The following is a 22,177-nucleotide window of genomic DNA, read 5'->3' on the forward strand; positions in this document are numbered from 1 at the left end:
ATCCATATAAAGCTTTCCTTAACCTGCAAACCATATCTGTATCATCTGATACTAAAAAACCATCAGGTTGCTCAATATAAACTTCCTCATCAAGATCCCCATTCAAAAATGCACATTTAACATCCATCTGATAAACCTTGTAGTTTTTAGAAGCATCATACGCAAGAAATAATCTTACAACTTCAATCCTAGCTACAGGTGTAAAAGTCTCTGCATAATCAATTCCTTCCGTCTGATAATATCCTTTACAAACCAATCTAGCCTTATTCCTTATAACTTGACCATCCTCATTCAATTTATTCCTAAAAACCCATTTAGTTCCAATAACATTTTTATTTTTAGGTTGGGGAATCAAAGTCCATGTGTTATTTTTCTCAATTTGATCTAATTCTTCATCCATAGGTTTCAACCAATGTTCATATTTACATGCTTCAATTACTAATACTGGTTCAACTTGTGAAATTAAACATACCTCATTAGTTGCCAGTCTTCTTCTTGTCATCATTCCATTGCTCTTATCCCCAATGATTTGATCTTTAGAATGATTCAATCTCACATACCCAGGAGTCTTCTAACTTTCTGTTCCTCTTCCCCGTTCTTCAGTTACTGTAGAATTCTTTGATGTTTCCAGAGTAACTGGTTCAACTCTCTGTTCCGATAAAGGTGCTACCGATTTAGATATAATCATTTCCACTGTCAGTTCCTTCTCATAAACTCTGATTTGACTTATGTTCAGCTCATCTACTTTGACATTAGCACTCTCCAAAATTCTCTGCAATCTCTTGTTATAACATCTATATGCTTTGCTTTCATTAGAATAACCAAGAAATATGCCTTCATGACATCTAGGATCAAATTTCCCAATAGTATCATCTCTCCTGATATAACATTTACTACCAAAAATTCTGAAATACTTAACTATAGGTGTATTCCCAAACCATAATTCATAAGGTATCTTACCGGTTTCCCCTTTGATACATAGTCTGTTGAATTTATAAAACATTGTACTCACTGTTTCTCTCCAGTAGATATGAGGTAGATTAGCTTCCATCATCATTGTTCTAGCAACATCCAAGATAGTTTTGTTCTTCCTTTCCACAACTCCATTATGCTGAGGTGTCTAGGGAGCAAAAATATTGTCTTCTTATACCATGCTTGTCACAAAAGTTATTAAACTCATTGGATGTGAATTATCCACCATGATTTGATCTCAAAGATTTAATCTTCAATCCTATCTTTGTTTCCACTTTAGCCTTAAATATTTTAAACTTTTCAAATGCTTAACATTTTTCTCTCAAAAAAGTAACCCACATCATTCTAGAATAATCATCAATGATTAGCATGAAGTATCTATCACCATGAAAACTTTTAACTCTACCAGGGCCACACAAATGAGTATGAATAAGATCAAGAACATCATTTGATTTATCTTGTATACTCCTAAAAGAGGTTCTAACATGTTTACCCATTTGAAATTCTTTATATATCGGATTATAGGGCTTCATAATCTTAGGTATATCCCTAACTGCCTTAGTTAAACTGATCTTCACAATGCAATCAAAATTCACATGACACAACCTTTTATGCCATAGCCAACTCTCATCAATCTGTGTAATCAAACATGTATTCTCACTAGAGTTCAAATGAAATATATTACCTTTTGTCTGTGTACCGGTTGCAATTTCCAAGCCAAATCTATTAATGATTTTTCATTTTCCATCCTTGAACTGTAATTGAAATCCCTTATCTACCAATTGTCCTATACTCAAAAGATTATGCTTCAAACCTTCAACATAAAAAACATTGTCAGTATTGTTCTTACCATCCAATGATATAGTTTATTTTCCTTTGATCATACATGCTTTGTCATCTCCAAATCTAACTAGTCCACCATCAAATTCTTGCAAAAATAGAAACTTCCCTTTATCTCCAGTCATATGATGTGAACAACCACTGTCAATTACCCATTCATCCTTGTCTTCAATTTTAGCAAAAAGTGTCTTCTCTTCAAGTACATTCTCTTCCAGTGCCGGATCATCTTCCTTGATATCCAGGAGCACCCATTCCTTTCCATTGCCGGATCCACTACCCGAGTCTTCTGTTAGTTCATCATCTGAATCAGTAATGCCTTCCTCATCCGCTATGTAGTATGATTTGTCTCTATTTTTCTTGTACTTATATTTGTTTTGATATCCAGGGTTAGGCTTAAATGATCTTTTGACTTTTTCTTCAAATCTTGAATTCCTTTTAGGACATCTAGATGCAAAATGAGCAATCTTATTACATGCAAAACATTTAAAAGGTGTTTTTCCTTCATACTTACTTCCTACCGGTCTTTTCAGTACTCTTCTAGCAAATAGTGCTTCAAGTTGCTCAAACTCATCATCATCTCTCTTCATATCTTCTAACTCCTTTGCATATAAATCTTTCCAGTCTTGCTTACCAATTGTAGATTTAGATGCATGAAAAGAAGGTTCAATCTTCACAACTCCAGAAGGTCCAAATTCCTCAAGGTCAAAAGCAAATAGTTTCGCAACCAAAGTATCTCTGTTGACAGATGTATTAGCCATTGTTCTCAACTCATTAATAGTAGTAGCCTTCATTTTGTAAGCTAGAGGTAGGGCTCTCTGGACTTTAGAAGCAATTTCATCTTCGCTCAAAATTCCACCACAACATTGAATTCCCATAACAATATAATTTACTCTTTCCATGAATGCAGTAATCCTTTCATCTTCTTCCATTTTTCAGGTTTTCATATCTCACCTGGTAACCATCAAGTTTAGCAATCTTCATTGTAGGGTCACCTTCATTAAGAGTCTCCAACTTATCCCATATAGCCTTTCCAGATGATTTGTTTGTTAATCCCATTATTTGCTGATCAGAAAGTGTACACAAGAGGGCTTCTCTTGCTCTACAATCATTCTCAAGCTCCTTGTTTAGGCTAGCCAGAAGAGGATTGCCAGATCCCGGATTATAGGGTGTGACACCATTCTATGTGATCTCCCAAATCTCCTTGTCAAGACATCTCATACGAGTCTCCATCTGAATCTTCCATACTGTGTAATTTGTTCTATCAAGCCTCAGAATATCCCTTCGAAAGATATCTTTAGAAGAACTGGATGAACTTGACCTGTTAGTTGCCATAGGATCTTCCTCAAGCGGTTAAGCTTTCTGCAGAGAGGACCAAAGCTCTGATAACAATTGTTAGACAGTTTAGATAATCGGAAGACAAATGAGAGGGGGGGGGGCGTGAATCACTTGTCACGGATTACAAGAACATTCAACAATTAAAATTTTAATACCGGAATAGCAGTTAATCCAATTAAGTATAAACAATAATCACAAAATAAAATCCATCTACACAACACCGAGATTTGTACGTGGAAAACCTGGTAAAGGGAAAAACCACGATGGGAAGCCTACCCATAGTCAGACAATACTTCTATAGTAAGTATGTGAATTACAATGAAGGGGCATGTACTTGCAGGTAGACCAACAACCTAGAGCACACTACTCATCACAAAAGGAGCCTCACTAACTACAAAGAAATCTAAACTACAATCTGGAGAAGTGTTGAACTGCAAAAGATAGCATCTCCTATGCCTAAGTACAATTCCGCTTAAGCTCAATACTGGAGGACTAAATCCTCTTATATAAACCCAATTCGATCTCCGATGATCGACCAACTCCTCTTCCTGAATGATATTACATTATTCGCACATTACATTCCTTGACCATGACCTCTTACATTAACCATGATGATCTACAATGAGATCTTACAGATCTATTTATATAAAACCCTCGACCATAAACAATTAGGCCGACCACCAAACAATAAACCAATTACATAATTACAAACCATGTCGGCCTTAGACAAAACAAGTAATATCAACACATAAGACATCCCAAAAATACATCAATAGGTCCTATCCACACATTACATTAAAGTCTGTCCATAACCTAGATCAACTGGGAACAAGTATAGGTCCACACGCTTTAGCAATGATCTCCATCCGCCAAGTCTCGAATATGATCACCAACAACATCCTGAAACCCCATCAGAAGCTGCACCAACACCACTTATGCAATTCACCAAAGATCTCCATCAAAAGCTGTGCCGGTGAAACCGTCGCCAGAACCAGAAACCAATCTTCTAAGCAAGAAGGATAGCATCCAATCACCATACCAAAATCAATTGACCAAATATGATTATAAGTATCATGAACAAGCCAATTCCATCACCAGACTATATCGAAGCCTGTCAGATCATACCGGATCCAAGTTAACCAGAAATCACTCAACCTACCAGGACCAAAAGGGTGCCGATAAAGCATCCAAACAGGTAGTGTTGACATCAATGACAAAACATCAATGCAACACATAATCAATTCCACCAAATAGCCAACAACAAAAGGATACTAAAACCACGATATTTTATGAATATTACATAGCCTCAAGGTAAAACAAGAGGAAAGAATAATTAATGGCCTAATTGTTATAAGATAAGGCCGATAATTGAACTAGTTAGACATGAGTACAAAGAATATTCTTTTACATTAGCTGACATAACAATGGTGTGAAATAGAGCATTTCCCCCTCCAAGGTGGTCTTATAAACTTAGTCCATTTGTGATATCAATTATAAAGGAAAGTGGTGGATCAATATTACATCTAATTGCAAATCTCAAGGTACTTTAGAGGGTTGTTCAAGAACAAGATGAGTATTGTGTGTAATGAAAACTATTGATCTTTAGAGTTTGTTTCATGTAAAGTGATATTAGATTAGATCCTACACAATTGTTTATGTATATGTCATGAAATATACTGCATGACCTATTTTTTTAATTGTTATTTGAAGATATGATACTACCTCATTTGTAATTGGTACATTTTGAGAGCTAGAATATAATAGTTTTAGAAATTCAAGTATTGTCTCAATAGATAATGAATTTGACTATATCAAGGGTATGAATTTTTTTAGTATTATATTAAAGCGCATGGTGTGAGATAGATGATTGATGATAACCCAGATGAAGTTATTGATAGTCTTATTTGATTGGTTGTCAATGAATAAACAAAAAAATATGTTGCTTCTTACTACTCAAAACTGAGAGGAATTCAAAATGATGTTGAACATCCATCTTGGTGGGAAGGAATCAAGAATGAAAGGGTACACAAAATTAAGAAATAAACTATGGTGACCAAAATTAGAAACAAAGAATGGTTTAGTTAGTATGTAACCATCAAATAATGAATCATTTCATTTCTGAAAAGAAGAGGCTCTAATTTTGATTCAACCCAATAAGAGAATGAAAAACACACTTCAATTGAAGAACAAATTTCAGAAATAGAGAGATAGAACAACACAATACATGTGAGTTTGCAAGTGAATGGATTTGACTTCAACGTCCTACAATACATATCTGGCAGCGTAGAGAATTTTCTCAAGGGAAGTTGAAAAAGTCATTATTCTGATCAAAACTAAAATGGCGCCGCCCAGACTTGAACTGGAGACCTTCAGTGTGTTAGACTGACGTGATAACCAACTACACCACGGCACCTGCACCTGCACCTGCAGATTTGAAGCATTCAAAGAAATTAAAAATTCGATCATATTGGTAGAGAATGTTTTATTTGAACATTTGAGCATTCTGGTGTTTGCTTTCAGACTCCTTTCTTCTGATAATGTCAGGCATTTTATTATTATGGTAAGAAATAGAACAATCTCATATGGACTGACTTGTAATGCACTAGTACCAATGTTGCAGTCAAATCCAACCATCTCATTAATGTGAAGAAGTCAGAACAGGAAATTACAGATTAATCAATTAGGAAGTTAAATTAGACATCTATTTAAAAAGATATGATTATTTAGATATTAATTCAAATAGAGGATGATATGAATTATACAACTATACCATTTCTAACAATTTATTAGTTTAGAATTAATGTATTTTATTTCAGTCAAATCTAATTAAATAAGTATACAAAGGGTCTTTGTTCAATTAAAAAGTAATCAATAAGGTTATTCTCATGAAAAAATATAAAGATATGATCACTAAAATTAATAATAAGGCGATTCACTTGGGAAAAGACTTAGAAGAGGCCCAAATAGATTGAGATGCCTTTCATGTGGTCTTCAAAGATAAACTAACTATAACATAACATGGAGTTTTTGAAAGCTTCCTTGAGAAAGACACCAATGGGGATGCTTGACCCCCACATAATGAGCATGTGTCACATGATCTCAATAAATAAGCATAAAATTTAGGAGAAGCTACTCCAAAAGCACTCATAGCCATCTTGGTCTAACAAATTAGGTTTCTTAAAGCTAGAGCTCTAAACAATCAATGACAAAAGATTAAGGTATTCGATGCACCAACCTCATGCCAAACCTTTTAAAATTAAGAGTATGGGATAAAACCAAAGGAGATCTCAATTGCCTCCCGATATCAACTTCCACATTTGCAACAAAAGAAATGAGGCTTTCATGCCTCCATTTCCTTATCATTAAAAATGGTAAGTTTTAATCAAATAGGTAGATACTTCTTGTGTAAAATTAATCTCAAATAATCTCACTTAAATTTCAAAATATGAATACAATGGTATCTATCTATTTATCTCTCTATTGATACAAACAACACTATGTACCATTCCAAACACAACAAATGCAATAATCTTCACTTGTAGAGAAAATTTTTAGAGAAAAAAACCTCTTCACATAACCCCGTTTTAGGGACGTGTCTCAAATACCTTAAGGAGCCTTTAGATCTCAACATTTGTAACATCATATTGTCATAGATCATCTTCTAGAACTTCTAAAATTCCAAGGAATAGGAGATACCGATTTGCATATCAATTCTTACACCATAACAATGTGGAAACTCCTTCCTTGGGATAAGATGTTGGCAGTTTTTTTAATTTTTTTTTGGGAATATATTGCTCTCAACATTATCCTCTCTCCCAAAAGGCATCAATGCATTCCCACCCACCAAGAAAGAGTCTAACAAGTTAGTGGCACTCAGGCAAGTCATGTATTCTTCAACTAGTGTACTAAACGTGGATAATAGAAAACTATGAGATCTATTCTTGTATGCATTAAACAAGATTACATGGGAGGGTTTTCAAAAAATCCCTTATCAATCTTATGAAGATGCTCCCAACAACACTTTAAGAATAAGCAAGGTACTATTAATAGTAGAATAAAGGAATATGTTGCCAATGAAAGGTTGGTGAGACGAGATAACAACAAACTTGCTATGCCTAAAACCTTATACAAAAATCATAAGAATATATCTATAGAGTAATAGACATCCCACCACCCAAAAACAACTATGAGCAAAGAGGTAAACAAAATGATATATCATGCAAATTTAACCTATATGGCCCTTACATAAGTGTTTTGGAGTATGAACCCAACAATTATTTTATGTTTCATAAGAGAGGAGGGAATGCCACTAAATCATGTTGAGAGTATTGAAGATTCATACGAAACCTCCAAAAGGAACAAAAATGTCTATTTATAGATACATTCTTTCACCCTCAAGAAAATCCCCTTAAATCATGCGTTTATACACTATTTATTAGTTCCAACCAAGATAATATAGTAGTAGAGAAAGACAATAAAAAAATATTAACTCACCACATAATTAGACTCTTACAAGTTATTGCATTTTCTCTAGACTAGGAGAAATGATACTTCAATATGTAGACAATCTAATAGAATCATCTAATGCCTTCAAAAAATTCAACAATGATCATTAATGAAAAATTCCTGCACTCGCATGAGAGAGAGAATATGCCAAAAAGTTTTCAATACACCTTTGGCTAAAAACATGTTAGGACCTATAGAACTAAATATGAATACAAAAGTCTACACCACCCATGGACCTACATAACCTAACTCCATCCCTTGTGAGATTCATGATTCAAATTTCTCTCACAACTTAGACCTTCTTGGGAACTCCCACCTATAAGAGTACTTTCCTTGATGTTGTAGATTAAGACTGGGCACAACATGCACTAATTCAACCTCTCATGCCAACAATTTTACAAGTGACCCTCACCCACCTAGGTTTTTTATTCCAAAGGCACTACTTCCACATTTAAAATCAACCAATTAGATATAGATGATGACAATGTTATGCAAGATGACTCTTCTATTTACCTAGAGGAACAATTTTATGATTATTATATTAAGTGTGTCAAGATAGATGATGAGGTTGCAATCAACATCTTCCTCCAAAGGATTGACTATGAAAAAGCCCACCTGACTTAGCCCAAATCTTCTTCAAAGTTGTTTGAAGATCCTTTGGTATATACCAACTAGCATTTATTTTTTTATCTTGACTCATGTTTTGTGGATCATTTGTAGAGGTATTTATGGAATATTTTGGGAGTTTCCCTCAACTTTTTTGTTTCTCTTCATCCCCAGTCAAATGGTTAGATCGAAGTTGTGAACTAGACTCTTATATAGAGTTTGAGGATTTATCATCGTAGTTCTCTTGCCAAATAGGATTTGAGCCTAACCCAAATTGAGCATTCATAAAATTAGGCAATTCACTTATCTACAAGTCACTCACCTTTTGATATATCTCTTGGCTCCATGTGAGTTGCCCTTATCACTACCCTCTCCAACCACTACATATATTTAGAAAGAGAAAGACAAGGCCCAATTCTTCATTCAATATTTGTAGAAGCTTCAGTCCAAAGTAGCTAAGATTATATAGAAGAATCAAGAAAAACAAAAAAATACTTATGCATTCCTCATAATTTTCAAGTTGGAGATAGAGTTTGGTTATACTTGAACAAATGTTGATTCTAGAAGAAAGCACATTGTAAGGTCAAGTCACTCCATTATGAACCTTACACTATTATATCGAAGGTGTTTGACAATGCTTTTCGATTTGATCTTCCAACTCAATTGAACATCCACAATGTTGCCAATGTAGGTCTTTTCAAGCATTACCATGAGTCAACACTAGAAACTGAATTTCCCCGCCAACATGATTCCACCACTTCCTACCTTATTGTCAAAGCAAGGTCAGCTTTCACATCAGACTTCATCAAATGAAAAATGACAAATCAATTCACCCCAAGAAGAGAATGAAAAAAACATATCCATGAAATACAGACACGGATTGTTCAACTGAAAAACAAATCAAAACAAGGCATACATGTGAGTAGATTGTAATATTCGTAAGTGAATGGTTTTGACTTGTTTGTCATCTCTGCAGATTTTCACGTCCTACTTTAAATAGCTGGCAACATGGAAAATGAGGCCTTTGAATTTTTGAAAGAAAAAGTTCAAAAAGTCATCACTTTGTTCTGCTCAATGGTAATGATAGCAATAACTTAAAAATTGTCAAAAATGGCGCCGCCCAGACTTGAACTGGAGACCTTCAGTGTGTTAGACTGACGTGATAACCAACTACACCACGGCACCAACAGTTCTTGATGTAGTCAGAGAAAGTTGACATAAAATGATACTGGTATTTGAGAATGTTTTATATGAACATTTGAGCATTCTGGTATTTGTGAATGTTTTATATGAACATTTGAGCATTCTGGTATTTGTTTATTGCAACAGTGTGAATAAAACTAAGTGATGGAGGTCGATTAGAGTTTTCTTTGAGAGCCCATTCTTCTGGTAATGGCAAGCATTTCACACTCAGAAAAGAGAAATAGGATAAACTCACGAGGACTGACTTATTCCACTTGAAATGCACATGGCACCATGTTGCAATCAAAGTCAAAGTTTTCTTGTTCCAAGGTATGACATGCTTGTTTCCTCAACTCAAATCAATTGTCATAACTTCATCAAAAGTAAACCACAATCCAATCATCTCATCAAGGGAAAGGAGTCAGAACTGGAAGTTAAGGAGATATCCAGAAGAAGTAGAAGAGTCAAAATCTAGAGTTGAAAGAGATTTTAATTAGACATCTTTTTAGATTATTTAGACACTATTCAACAATCTAGTTTAGAATTTGAGGTATTTTGTAAGAAAGGTCTTTGTTCAATTAAAAATTAATCAAGGTCATTTTAGTGAAAAATTATAGAGGTATGATCATTCAAATTGATAATAAGATGGTGCAATTGGGAAAACACTTAAGACAGGCCCAAGTAGATTGAGAAGCCCTTGACATGGCCTTTAAAAAAGAACAAACTATAACATGACATGAAGTTTTTGAAAGCCTCCTTCAAGACAAAACTAATGGGGATACTCAACCCTCTCGTAATGAACATATCCCACATCTCAATAAATAAGCATACAATTTAGGAGAAGCTGCTCCTAAAGCATTCATAGCCACTTTTGTCTAACAAATTAGGACTCTATCTATTAGTGTTAAACAATTGTTAGTTCTCTGCAATTTCCCAATCTGCAATTTTCAATTTCAAACGCCCACCATTCATGGTGGTTTCTGCAGGTGGGGATCTTCCCCCACCGCCTTCGGGCCCCGCTTTGGACTCTACAATGCTGACAAATTATGTCACATCCCCTCCTGCCACCACGGTGGTTCCTCCTGTCGGTTCGGGTGAGTTTTAGTTGGTTGCGACCTGCCTACCCGAGGCTATGATGGTTGACGGTCCTATGCAAGGGAGTTCTTTGGTCATGCCCATGGTTTTTGCTCCTAAACCCGATGCGTCGGTTGTTCATGATGAACAAACTATCATTGATAGCTCAAACCTCAAAGGCTGGAAAAACGCGTTGGTCGGGAACACTAAGACTGTGGACCCCAACATCACCCCCATCTACTCTCAAACTGAGGAAGGAACGACTTTAGAGCTCCCTAACTCAGTTTTAGACTGCATATTGCTCAACATGGCCAGCACCCTGGTGGGAAATTTTTTCTCTCTTCACCTCACAGTGGAAATGGTTAGAAAATGGGTTAAGGACAAATGGAAACTGAAAGGGAGTGTCTCTGTTAGCGTTATGCCTGGAGCCCTATTCCTCTTCAAATTCACTGCTGAGGAGGATGTCGCTCTTGTCCTTTTTGGTTGCTGGTCTTATGGATGATGCAACCTCTCCCTCTGTCGATGGAAGGCTAGTTTTGACCTAGCGATTGATTTGCAAAAAACTGCCCCGGTTTGGGTGCGGCTCCCAAGGCTCCCCCTTGAGTACTGGGATGAGTCCATCTTTAGATGGATTGGGAGCACCTTTGGACACTTTGTTGGTGTCGATGAGATTACCAGAACCAAATCGTGTCTGGTCTATGTATGATTTTGTGTTCAAGCTACTATGAGTATGAATCTCCCTAACTTTATAACCCTCAAGTCCAAGCTGGGAAGCTGGACCCAGGCCCTTGTTTATAAAAATGCCACTCTTTTCTGCCAAAAATGTCAAAAAGTGGGGCATATTATCTCTCAATGTAAAGCTCTAGATCCCATTCCTCTCAAGCTAAAGGGCTCGACTCTTGATGAAAGCCCTGAGCCAATGGTTTCTCCCAAGCCTAATGGTCCGGTACTTGGGCAAGATGTGGCTTCTACTTATGACCCTAGTTTTCTTTCCCCTATAGTTGATGACCCGATTACGGAAGAGTACCCTTTTGCTGAGAGTATTATCAACCTTCTCAAATCTCTTGCAAAGAATGAGGACGAGGCCCCTAAGTCGTCTTTGAAGGAGCAGTGCATCTCCCCAATGGCCAGCTCGGTTATACCTGTTGATTAGTTGGAAGATGGCGAATGTGTGAGGGGCCCCATTCTTGCCCCTGAGAGGGCTCGCTCCCCGATGGTGTTAACTCACCCCACTCTGAACTTGGGCCTCCCCTCTCCTGGAGCTTCATCTAGTGGTTGCAAGAAACCTGATGATGAGGGTTAGACTACTTAGAGATGCAAAACCAAGAATAAAAGCCTAATGTGGGGATTGACCTTAAAGCAGGCCGACCATCGCAGCGACTATCTAGACAAAAGGAAGCAGCAAGGGACATTGCCAATGGCACGCAACGGACCTTGGAGACGTCCATGAAAGGTAAGAAATGATGGTCCTCTCATGGAATATGAGGGGCCTCAACATCCCCCAAAAGCAATATGCTCTTAAGAATTGTATTTTTGAAAATAAAATGAAGGTCCTTCTCCTACAAGAGGTTAAAATGTCTATGACCTCCTTTTCCCTTGTTGCTGGAAAAATTTGGCCTGGTGCTAAGTTCATTATCAATGATGCTACTAGAGCTTTCTGGTGGCTTGGTTACCATGTGGGACCCCTCCCATTTCTCTAGCAGTCTCCTCTCCTACTCTGCCAACTCTTTGGTCTTTGAACTCTTTTCCCTTATGGATTCCTGCCTACTCATTAATGTTTATGCCCCTAATGTCAGGTCGGGCAGACTGAATCTCTGGAATGACATAACTGCTCTAATTCAAAATAACACCAACGCCCATTGGTTGATTGCAGGTGATTTCAACTCTCCTCTGATACCCTCTAAGAAGTTGGGTGATCTCCCATAGTGCTCAGACAGCACGACAGACCTTGCCAACTTCATTGGCAGGAATGTCTTATTGGATGTGGAATTAACAGGGCAAAAATTCACTTGGTCCAATCTCAGGAAAGGAAAGGATCTTATACAAGTTAGACTTGACAGGTTTCTCATTTCGGGTAATTGGGGATTTTGTCCTTCTTTGAAGCTCTCTGTGTTGGATACAATTGTTTAATTGTGTATTGTCTTTGATGTTACACAAATGTCATATCAGTCTACCGAGTTCAGAATGTTCGGCAAAGCAGTCAGACAGAGTCTACCGAGTTCAGACGGTAAGAGAAGCAAGTTAAGTCGGTCTTCGAAGAATATGTGAAGGAAAGTCAGTCTATACCGAGTTCACAGTCTTTACCGAGTTAAGTCGGTCTTCGAAGAATATGAAGGAAAGTCAGTCTTTACCGAGCTCGCAGTACTTACCGAGTTCAGTCGGTTATCGAAGAATCAGCAGTGTTCACCGAGCATCAGTGAAATGTTTATGCAGCCGACCGAAGCAATATTTAATTTATTGAAACTTGTATATGTAGCCGACCTATGTAATATTTATTGTAACTTATAATTGAGCCGACTTGGTAACCTGAATGGTATATATGAGAGATCAAGTTGCGATTTTGAAGTGTGTGAAAAAGACTAAAAAGTATGGAAATGTGAAGGAGCAGAAATGTGCGAATTCTGATGAAGGATCAGCGATATCCTTGAGGTGCAGAAAAGATATATGTGATCAGTAAGGATCTATTGGCGCAGAACAGAGATCTGTATCAGCAAGATAAGTTGTGTTTAATTCAGGTCACTTCATTGTTGCTTTCTAACCATTGTAGCAGTGATACCGAAATCTCTTAACAGAGTTGGTCTAACAACCATTTTATAAATCCTCTGACAAGGTGACAATTCGGTTGAATTGTTCTTAAGACCTTTCACAAGGCCACTCCTAGCAGGGTGATCAAATCCTCTAACAGGGTCACACCTAACAGTGTGTTTTGTAACCTTTAACAGGGTTGGCTCCTAACAGGGCTCACTTCAGAAGAGTGAAAATCAGTAACTAGTTACATTGGTGGTTTTCCCAAAATTGGGTTTCCACGTTATATCTGGTGTTACTTGTGTTCATGTTATTTGTTTCATGCATATGATAAGCTAATTTACCGAGTTACAACAGTTTATATTTAAGACATCTAAGGGACTTGTGGATTTATTTTTGTGGTAACTGATTCACCCCTCCCCTCTCAGTTACTCCATCCATATTTCCAACACTCTGCCCTCCCCAGAATGGTCTCCGACCAGAACCCCCTACTCCTTTGTAGTACCACGAATCCTGTAAGGAAAAACCACCCCTTTAAATATGAAATTATGTGGAATTCTCATCTTGAATTCAAGGACTGCATCAAAAGATGGTGGGGTACCAACATCTCTGGCACACCCATGTTCCGGGTTGCCCATAAGTTAGAATTGATCAAAAGGAATGTCAAGGGTTGGAGCAAAAATACCTTCGAGGACATCTTCATTTAGAAAAAAGGATCTCAATAGTAAGCTGACTGCTATCTAGGAGCTCATTAATCATGGTGACTCCCTTGAAGCTGCCCACATGGAGGAGGCGGTTCTTCACAGAAAATGGAAAGAAAACTCTTACAAAGAAGAACTCTATTGGAAACATAAATATCGAGTGCAATGGCTCAAGGAGGGAGATAAGAATACGCCTTTCTTCCACATATCTGCTAATATCCACAAGCAAAGAAACCACATCTCTTCCCTCATGGATGACAACAATCAGGAGGTCAAAGATGAGGACAATCTGGGCAGATTGACTAACTAACTATTTTGCCACTTTGTTCAAGGATGATAGTGACTCTGGGGCCCCTGCTGGGGAGGACCTTCTCAATTGCCTCCCGCCCCCCCTTTCGCTGGAGGATAATAACCTCATTATGGCCCCTGTCTCTAAGGAGGAAGTCAAGACTGTTGTTTTTGCTATGGGTGCTTTCAAAGCCCCAGGTTCTGATGGTTTCTCCATGACTTTTTTCCAAGATTTATGGGATGTGGTGGGCCTTGATGTCGTTCTTTCCACTAGGGATTTTTTCAAACCTGGGAGGCTTCTTAGAAAGCTCAATAAAACCTTCATTGCCCTTATCCCCAAAATTCAAGAGGCAGCCTTCATCAAGGGATCTTCTGCCCTATCAACCTTTGCAACACTATTTATAAAATCTTCAGCAAAGTTCTTGTCAATAGGCTTAAACCTTTCCTTGACTCTCTGATTAGCCCAACCTAGAAAGCTTTTGTTCCTGGTAAACAAATTCTTGATGTGGTCATCTCTACTCATGAGATAATCCATTCTATGGACAAGTTCCATCAACCGGGGATGGTGCTCAAGCTTGATATCTCTAAGGCTTATGACAGAGTCAACTAGAACTTTCTCTTCAAAGTTCTGAAGAAGGTTGGGTTTGGAGATAAACTTCTAAAGCTCATCAGGGAATGCATATCTACAGTCAGCTACTCTGTTCTTCTTAATGGGAGCCCCCTGGAGAAGTTCAGGGCCTCCAAAGGTTTGAGACAAGGGGACCCTCTTTCCCCTTACCTCTTTATTATCCATGCTAAAGTGTTGGCATCTAATTTGAACTCCATGGTTAATAGAGGAGCTCTCTTGGGCATCAAACCGACCTCAACGACGCCTCCAAATGTTCTGCACCAATTTGTAGATTACACTATTCTCTTTGGAATCTTCTCTGTGTTGGAAGCTACTGCTTGGAAATATTTCCTCAACTTATATGCTCAGGCCTCTTGTCAACACATCAACTATGAGAAGACCAACATATACTTCTTTCACACTCATGTGCAACTCTAGGATAAAATCTATAGAATCCTTGGCTGTCAAATGGCCTCCCTCCCTGACACCTACCTTGGCCTCCCTTTAACTGTCAAAGATATTTCTAATTCTTTCTGGGTCACCATCCTTGAAAGAATGTAGAAAAAACTGGTTGTTTGGAAAGGTAGACTCCTCAGTAGTGCTGGGAAATTGCAGTTGCTTACCTCCTCCCTCTAAGGGATCCTTGTGTACTTCCTCTCCCTTTTTAAGATTTTGGCGGCCATGGCTACCAAGCTGGAGACTCTCCAAAGGACCTTCCTTTGGACTGGGATGGAAGAAAATAAGAGGCTTGCTTTGGTGGGCTAGGACAAAGTCTGTCTCCCTAAGGCCATGGGCGAGTTGGGAACCCGCAAGATCTCCAGGTTCAATAAGGCCCTTAAGACCAAAATTGCCTGGAAGCTTCTGAATAAGGATGCAGATTGGAGCAGGATTATCAGGGCTAAATACCTGGGAAATGGTAATTTTTCCTCTCTCCTCAAGGAGGATGGCCTCCCCAGGGGCTCCAAAATTTGGAACAACATCATGAGTTGCAGGGACCCCTTATCCCATGGTATGAGGTGGCTTATTGGAAATGGTAGGAATATCCTCTTCTGGGAGGACTGTTGGTTGGGAGAGAAGCCCCTTGCTTTCTCCCCCTCCCTTAGAAGGTTCCAGGATGCTACTAAAAGTTTCTTCGAGGAGAGGGTCAGTGATTACTTCATCAACAACACTTGGAGGGATTTAGAGGACTGTTGCATTGATGAACCCTTCCTCCTCCCTATGGCTAGGGAGCTTCAAGAGATTTTGGTGGGCACCTTCCTCCCCTTCTTCCCCAGGGAAGATACATTAATTTGGAAGTGGGATCCCTTTGGGGACTTCTCTGTCAAAACTGCTTACAACAACTTGCTGAGGGAACCTGATCATACCATCAACTAGAAAGAGGTCTAGAACCCTCAACTCATCCCCAAGGTCAACTTATTTTGGTGGATGGATCTCCACAAAAAAATATTGACACAAGACAATGTGGTTAAGAGGGGATTACAATTTCCTAATAGATGCATCCTTTGCAAAAATGATGCGGAAAGCCCCGTTCATCTCTTTCTTCACTATGTGTTTGCTCGGGAGCTTTAGGGGATGATCTGAAACAAGCTCAATATCAGTTGTATTATGAATGACAACTTGTTAAATTTGTCCCAAGAGTTCTGGGGTCCCTCCTCCAACCCCCTTATCCAACAACTGTGGAAGCAGATCCCCCCTCATGTGAGCTGAAGTATCTGGAAGGAAAGGAATGACAAGATATTCAGAGATAAAGAGGCCTCTATGGAAGTTGTGTTTGCTTGTTTGCTAAAGTTGATTCTTGAGAATATCTCGATCACTAGAACCCGGCTAGCCTCCAAGGCCCCCTCTACCTGGGACTGGGAAATTGATAGATACTGGAATCTTCCCCACCTCATTCTCTCTTGTTGACTGCTCCAAGAGACTCTTAAGGCAAACCACGATTTGGTCCCCTCCTGCCACCCATGGTTTTAAACTCAACTTTGATGGGTCTGCCAGAGGGGGCCTAGTTGCTAGTGGAGGGATCATCAGAACCCACACAAGGTGTTGCTTCTTATGCGGGAAACCTGAATGGGAACTCCTCTAATCAGGTTGAAGTAATGGCCTTAGCCTGGGGGATTCGTTTTGCCCTCACTATGGGAATCAGGTCAATGGATATTAAGGGTGATTCCAAGCTCATCATAGATGTTGTCAAAAGGCAGAATAGGCTCAGATGGACCACTGAGGGAACCATCAGGGACACCCTAAGGCTTATTTCTGGGCTCGACTCATTTAGACTCATCCATGTCTTTAGAGAGGGAAACAGAGAGGCTGATGCTCTAGCTACCCTTGGGCTAAATTTTTCTGGGTTAAGATGTTGGAGGAGCCAGAATTCCTTCTTCAGGGAGAGAAATCTAAAATATCTATCAATGATTGAGTTGCTGCTTAGTTTTTCCCTTACTCTCCTCTCTTCCCTTGGGGTTGTTCAGAGGGGTTGGTTTCATAATTCAAATAATGGGAATATTCCCATGGTTACTACCAGTTGGGTGGTGACTCATTCGGCCAACCTGGCTTCGAAGGATGTGCTTCTTTGTTGGTAAACCTTTTGGGCTTATCGCCTAATAATGAGATACGATATGGAGGTTTACATGATGGTTGCCGCTGATACATGTTGGCTTCTCATGCCATGCAATCAGGAAATCATTTCCAAAAGTGTGTTCATTATTTCCCACGTGCCTAACTTCATGTCTCACTTAAGGACCCCTGGCTTGCACACTTCCCATTGTTTTCTCGTGGCTAGTTTATCCAAGGATCTCTGCAATCTTCTCTACGAAACCATCTTCATGACTAAAGAAGCTCTCTTGGCGGATGATATGGGGGGTGAAAGGGTCAGATATGAGCTGGATAAATCGGATCACTTCAAGAATGACCCCCTGGTATGGAATTTTTGCGTAGAAGGAGGGGTTGCTGATTTCTTGGAATGTCTTCAGGGCCATGATGAGCAGCTCTTTGCTAAATTTGCCTCTTCCTGGTCTGGGTGGCGTGTTTCAGTGGGCCACATTTCGTTCAAAGTCTCTGAGGAAACCATCGCCCAAGCCACGAGGCTGGCCCTTGACGGGCGGCGTTGGAAGCACACCAGCCATGTGGCAAACAGTGAAGGCCTGAAATGTTTCTTCTGCAACCATGAGGAACCTGTTAAACTCTAGAGTGGGTTTGCCCATGAAGAGCTAAAAAATCCTTGGAATATATTTCATGCTCGAAGGAAGACACAAGGTATTTTATTATTATCATTTGCCCCTTTTGAATCATTTTTTGTAATAACAATTTGCTATGTTTGCCTTTTTACTTGTTGCATTCCATTGAAAGCTCTGTCAAGGATACCTTGGACCCCAAGCACGGGGACAAGCCACCATACCTCCTCCACCAGGGTCTCATCTTTGGACTTTATAAATACCACCAGGCCCTTTGCCCCCCCTGTAACCTCACACTCTCTCAACCCTCTATGCCAACCCCTTAGCAACTTGCTGCCCTTTCTATGGCTTTTCCAGATTTTTCCAACTTTCGCATGAGGCCTTTTCTACGACTAATTTCCCCATGTCTTTGCCTTCTTTTGGCTCCACGGTTTCAATCTCTAAGGTCTCCCCTAGCTTGACGTTGTTCGCCTCTCCCAGCATGTCCCACTCCCTTTCCAAGGGTAAAGGTAAAACCCTTGTCAAACGTAAACGAACTGTCTTTGAGGACAATTCGTCTTTCGAGGATGTTGAGAATGATAACCCCTCCCTTGACTCTGAGGGAAGAAGAAGGTCTTGCAGATTGGCCTCCAAAAGCTCGGCTAAAAAGAAGACCCCTGTGATTGAGACGATTAACTCTGAGGAGGACCCCATGGAGAACAAGGATGGGGGGGACCCTAAAAACACTATGGGGCCCGCCGATAAGGATGCTACCAAAGATGACAAGGGAAGGGATCCTATGGATATAGGCTCCACGGGAGCCACCAGCGAGGATAATACTGATACTCAAACCCTGGATTTTGTTGACAATAAGAATAGGGTCCCTATGGATATGGGCATTGCGGCAGCCACCGGTGAGGACAATACAAATACTAAAGCCCGATTCTGTCGACTTCGACCTGGATGACAATTTGAAGATGGTGGAAGAGGTGATGGACTTTATTACTCTGATGGGCCTTGACACTGGAATTGACTGTACCCCTGCTGAGGATGTGGCCAAGGCGGTAGATGTGACTATGGATGAGAAGGCTACAGAGACCCCCCAGAGGGCCCCTACCCTGGAGCAAATGGAAAAGTTGCACACCGTCGTGATGGACATCATGCAAAAGATTGAGAATCTGGGTCCTGTGATGGAACTGAAGGCCATCATGGATGAGGTCAATAGGCTCCAGAGCATGGTCGAAGCCAGGGATGCCCAAATTGTTGGCCTTAATAAGTTTTACCTGGAGGTTTTAATAAGTTTTACCTGCAGGTTTTAATAAGTTTTACTTGTAGGTTTTAAAGACTGGTTTTCGTTTGATGTTAATGTTGTTATAGTGTTGTTGTTGCGCTGTGGTTCCATTGATAGTTTTTCTATGTAAAGGGTCAGTGCCTTGGTTTTCACTGCTTTTTAATCAAAAACAATTTAGGACTCTTAAAGTTAGAGCTCTAAGCAACCAATGCATAATTTTGTTGACATGAACAAAAGACTAAAGTCTGAGGCACTAGCCTCATGCCAAACCTTTTAAAATTAAGAGTATGGGATAAAATCAAAGGGGATCCCAATTGCCTTCCTATATCAACTTCTACCTCACAACACAACTAATGAGGCTTTCATGCCTCCATTTCCTTATCATTCAAAGTATAAATTTTAATCAACTAGGTAGATACTTGTCATGCAAAATTAAACTCAAAAAATTCCCTCATATTTAAAATATAAATACGGTGTTATCTATGTGTCTAACCCTCTCATTGCATAAACAACCCTATGTACCACACCAAACACAACACATGCAAGAATCTCCACTTGTAGGGCAAATATTTAGAGAAACAAACCCTTCACACAAACCCTTTTTAGGGACATATTTCAAATACCTTAAGGAGCCTTTGGATCTCAACATTTATAACTTCATATTTCGGCTTCCTTTTCTAGAACTTCTTAAAATTCAAGGGAGTAGAACATACCAATTTGCATATCAATTCTTACACCATCAATGTGGGAACTCCTTCCTTGGGATAAGGTAGTGGCAATTTTTTAATTTTTTTGGAAACATATAGCTCTAGATCAACACTATCTTCTCCTCCCGCCCTACACACACACCCACACGCACGTGCGTGTGCGCACATGCACACACTCACTTCAACTAGTGTATCATACATGGATCATAGAAAACTATGCAATCTCTTCTTCCATGCAGTAAACAAGGATACATGGGAAGAGTTTCAAAAAATCCCTTACCAATCTTATGAAGATGCTCCCAACAACACATTGAGAATAGACCAAGCTACCATTGATAGTGAAAAAAAGGAATATGGCGCCAATGAAAGGTTGATGACACAAGATAACGACAAAAAACCTTCTATGCCTAAAATCTTAAAGAAAGGTCATAAAAAAATCTCACCACACCACCCAAAAACAACTATGAGTAAAGAGGTAAACAAAATGATATATCATACAAAAATAACCTATATACGACCCTAATAATTTTTTTTTGAGTATGAACCCAACAATTGTTTTACATCTCATAAGAGAAGGGAGAGTGTCATTGAATCATGCTAGGAGTACTAAAAATTCATACCAAACCTCCCGAATGAACAAAAATGTCTATTTATAGATACATACTTCCACCCTCAAGAAAATTCCCTTGAACCATGGGTATATACACCATTGATCATTTCCAACCAAGATAATATATTAGTAGAGAATGACAAAATACAAATAATATGTCACCACATAATTACACTCCTACAAGTTATTGCATTTCTCTAGACTAGGAGGCATGATACTTCAATATGTAGACAATCTAATAGAATCATCTAATGCAATTAAAAAATTCAACAATGATCATTAATGAACAAATTCCTACACTCGCATGTGATAGAGGACATAGGCCAAAAAAAAATCAATAGACCTTCAACTAATACATGTTAGGGTTTGTAGAACTAAATATGAATACAAAAGTGTATACCACCCATGGACCTAACCTAACTCTACCCCTAGTGAGATTCATGATTAAGATTTCTCTCACAACTTAGACCTTTTTGGAAACTTCCACTTATAAGAGTACTCTCCTTGATGTTCTAGATTAAGACTAGGTGACATGCACTAATTCAACCTCTAATGTCAATAATGTTACAAGTGAGCCTCACACACCTAGGTTTTCCTTCTAATGACACTACTTTCATATTTGAATTCAACCAATTTTAGATTTAGACAATGAGAATGTTATGCAAGCTGACTCTATTATTTACCTATAGGTGCAAGTTTATGATTATTGTGTTAAGTGTGACATGATAGAGATGAGGTTGTAGTAAATGTAATCCATATTTCCCTCCTCCAAAGGATTGGCTATGAAACATTTCAAAAGATTTAGCCCAAATCTTCTTCAAATTTGTAATATCCTTTGGTTTACCAACTAGCATTTTTTTTATCATGACCCACATTTTTTTGGTCATTTCTAGAGATATTTATAGAAGATTTTGAGAGTTTCTCTAAACTTCTTTGTTGCTTTTCATCCTCTGTCAGATGGTTAGATTGAAGTTGTGAACTACACTCTTATATAGAGTTTGAGGATTTATCATCATAGTTCTCCTTCCAATAGGATATGAGGCCAATCCAAATTGAGCATGCATACAACTAGGCAATTCACTCATCTACAAGTCACTCAGTTTTTGATGTATGTCTTGGTTTCCAAACTTTGACTCCATATGAATCGCCCTTATAACTACCCTCTCTAACTACTTCACATATTGAGAAAGAGAAAATGATAAGACCCAAAACTTTATTTAGTATTTGTAGAATCTTCAGTCCAAAGTAGCTAAGGTTCTTTAGAAAAATCAAGAAAAACAAAAAATAACTTATGAACCATCATCGCGTTCCTCATAATTTTCAAATTGAGGATAGAGTTTAGGTTATACTTGAACAAACATTATTATTAAGAAAAAGCACATGGTAAGGTCAAGCCACTCCACTTCCATTATGGACCTTACACTATTTTGTAGAGGGTGTTTGACCTGATCCTCCTACTCAATTGAACATTCATGATGTTGTCAATGTAGATCTTCTCAAGCACTACCATGAATCAACAACCTAAGTTTCCTATCAACCATTGTAGATGTTCTTGATTTTAAAATTTTGC

General features: G+C 38.7%; 2 non-coding genes across 2 annotated transcripts; both read right to left on the reverse strand.

The window, feature by feature from the left end:
• Positions 1 to 5,486: 5,486 nt before the first annotated feature.
• TRNAV-AAC (transfer RNA valine (anticodon AAC)) lies at positions 5,487 to 5,560 on the reverse strand. Its single transcript has one exon. It is a non-coding gene; the product is annotated as a tRNA-Val (tRNA).
• A 3,810-nt stretch (positions 5,561 to 9,370) lies between these two features.
• On the reverse strand, positions 9,371 to 9,444 carry TRNAV-AAC (transfer RNA valine (anticodon AAC)). The gene has a single exon. It is a non-coding gene; the product is annotated as a tRNA-Val (tRNA).
• Positions 9,445 to 22,177: the final 12,733 nt, after the last annotated feature.

Source organism: Cryptomeria japonica, chromosome 4 (genome assembly GCF_030272615.1).
Source record: "Cryptomeria japonica chromosome 4, Sugi_1.0, whole genome shotgun sequence".
NCBI lineage: Eukaryota > Viridiplantae > Streptophyta > Pinopsida > Cupressales > Cupressaceae > Cryptomeria > Cryptomeria japonica.